This window comes from Lygodium microphyllum, unplaced genomic scaffold (genome assembly GCF_053477565.2).
Source record: "Lygodium microphyllum isolate KBCC unplaced genomic scaffold, Lygodium_microphyllum_v1.1.10 scaffold_275, whole genome shotgun sequence".
Taxonomy (NCBI): Eukaryota; Viridiplantae; Streptophyta; class Polypodiopsida; order Schizaeales; family Lygodiaceae; genus Lygodium; species Lygodium microphyllum.
In genome coordinates, this window is record NW_028229756.1 from 48458 (window position 1) to 51005 (window position 2548).

Consider the following 2548-nt stretch of genomic DNA (forward strand, 5'->3'; position numbering starts at 1 on the left):
TTTTCATGAAGCAGGTTCTGCATTGAAATTTATTGTTGAAAAGAAGAACCAGTTATGTAGAGAGAGGCATGGCAATGCTTCATTCAGGCAGAGAACAAAAAAGAACAAAGAGAAAAAAAAAGAGAACAGAGCTCAGTGGGCTGACTCTTCTACTCCAATGAAATCTATTATTCCAAGTACATCGTCCGCCACCACCGACCTCTAATTCGGTACTAACTTTGCAGAGAAGCTCATAACTAGTGCTCCATTTGGTGGCAAGCTTCTCAAAATTACAACATACAGGCCATCATCTTCTCATGCCTTATTCATCCAATATATATCATCATAACAACTCTAGTATTATTGGCATCTTTTACAAGATAAATCCCTAGCAGAAACACCGGTAACCCTGCACTCGCAATGTTGCAGCACAATATCTCCATCGCTAAATTGGTCGAGTTTGCAGTGCTTGCCCTGTCAAGGTCCTTGTTATGTGCAGAATGGGGTGCTTGCTTTGCCACCAACCGTGTTGGCATACTCAGCCCAAGCGGGATCAAGTTGCTTAGCAGGCTAGTGTTTATGTTGTTCTTACCAAGCCTCACATTCACTGCCCTTGGATCAGCTATCACATTGGATAAGATGCTGGACTGGTGGTACATCCCAACAAATGTTGTCATGTCAGTAATTACAAGGTCTATTGTGGGATTGATTGTGATGCTTATCATAAGGCCTATCCCAAAATTCAGAAAGTTTACTGTGATCACGATTGGCGTTGGGAACATTGGCAGCATACCCCTTGTCCTCATTGGTACACTGTGCGGAGATCCAAGTAATCCATTTGGAGATCCTATGAGCTGCAGTAAATTGGGGATTGCATATATTTCCTATAGGAAATGGGTGGGATCCGTGATTGTCTACACCTATTGTTATTACATGCTTTCGCCATACGAGGAGAGCAGACTTGCCAACCAAGAAACATATTCCTCTATCAACATTCCACTCTTAGATCACACAGAAAATGGATATGAGGATGAGACTAGACAGGAGAAGATATCCTTAAGGTGGAATCATCCGGCCACCTATTTGACGTAAGTACTGATGATTGGAATGATTGCTTTCTGGAGGAAAAAGCTCCGAAAAATGGCTGATGATTCCTATAAAGCTCAGAGGTTTGATCGCAAAGGGGAAGCCGTCGATGAAACCACAACGAAATCAAAGAGGAAAAGCTCTACTGGTGACAAAGGACGAGAAGATGAAGGAAACAGTCGACGGCATCGACGAGCTCGGAGAGGCATACAGAAAGTGACCTGTAGACGAAGCAACGGAGGAAGACCAGAAGCCTACAACAAAGCTTTAGGAGCAAGACAAGGCTACGACAGAGGAGAACGAAGAAGGCAGAGAAGAAGGACCGACGAACTACAAACGACGACCTGTAGACGAAGAAGGAAGGACGAGAAGCCGACGGAAAACGAAGGCAATGGTGCAGTTGTGCCTACTGATCTTCGTGCCGAATTAGACGGAAAGGGGAAGCTGCTAAAGAGGACGAAGCTGAAGTGCTAAAGGACGAAAATGGAGTGAACGAAAGGCATGAAGAAGGGAGGAACGCAGGATGAAGAAGCAGGCACTGTGGAAGACGAGGGAAGGCGAAACATGCTGGCAGAAGTCGAAATCCTTTGAATGGTGCGTGCGCTCTCTAAAGGGCCAGCTTGCGAGTTGCGATGGTGTGTAGTAGCCAAACAAGTCTCGTTCGATGTGCCTGATTACTTTTCCAATTGTCAACCTGCACTCAATTGGAGGATGAAGCGACGATGAAGGAGGGCTGCTAAGGAGTATGGCATGCTCGATCTTCCTAACAAAATTGTCCCAATTAGCATTTTTTGATTAGTATCTCAGTACTTCCTACGTGGCTGCACATAGATATTCATGCAATTCAGGTAGTTTGAAAGTATCTCAGGGAGATAACGGTAGGCCATTTTTTGGACACTATTCTAGAAGACATCATTACCCTCTTTATCAAACTTCTTAGCGCATGATTTGCTATCAACCTCTCTGTAAAACCTTCAAAACGTGTGGAGGTGGACTGCCTACATCAACACTGATTGAGACAACTGTTTCTTGTGGTGTGAGCTTGTAACCAAGGCCTCAACGATTTCTTAGCTTCACCAAAAGTATTATTTCAAGAAAGCTTTATCATTGAATTGAAGTATATCTTATTGCCTTTTCTCATCTTATAATTTGTGAAATTCTTTATCCACACCTTCTTCTACATTTTAATGTTTATATCATGGAAGAGACTTTCATACCTTGGAAGATATTTTCTTTGTATCTTGTTCATATATACAAAGGAAGATTGAACATATACATGACTTCTTCTATCTTACCTTGCCCACTAATGTATTGATTATTCTACTCCACAAATTTGCCTTGAATTAAGTACTCTTGATCTATTACTCCCATCTCTAAGTGTCCCTATGGCGAGCAACTTCATGAACCCCCGCACAATTCCCGTGCGGCGACACCTGGTCAACCCGACGTGAAAGCATCGCTTCTGATTGGCGAGATGGGAGAT

At 43.2% G+C, this 2548-nt stretch overlaps 1 pseudogene; it reads left to right on the forward strand.

Annotated features, from left to right (window-relative positions):
• Positions 1–399: 399 nt before the first annotated feature.
• On the forward strand, positions 400–1071 carry LOC148008193 (protein PIN-LIKES 6 pseudogene; annotated as a pseudogene).
• Positions 1072–2548: the final 1477 nt, after the last annotated feature.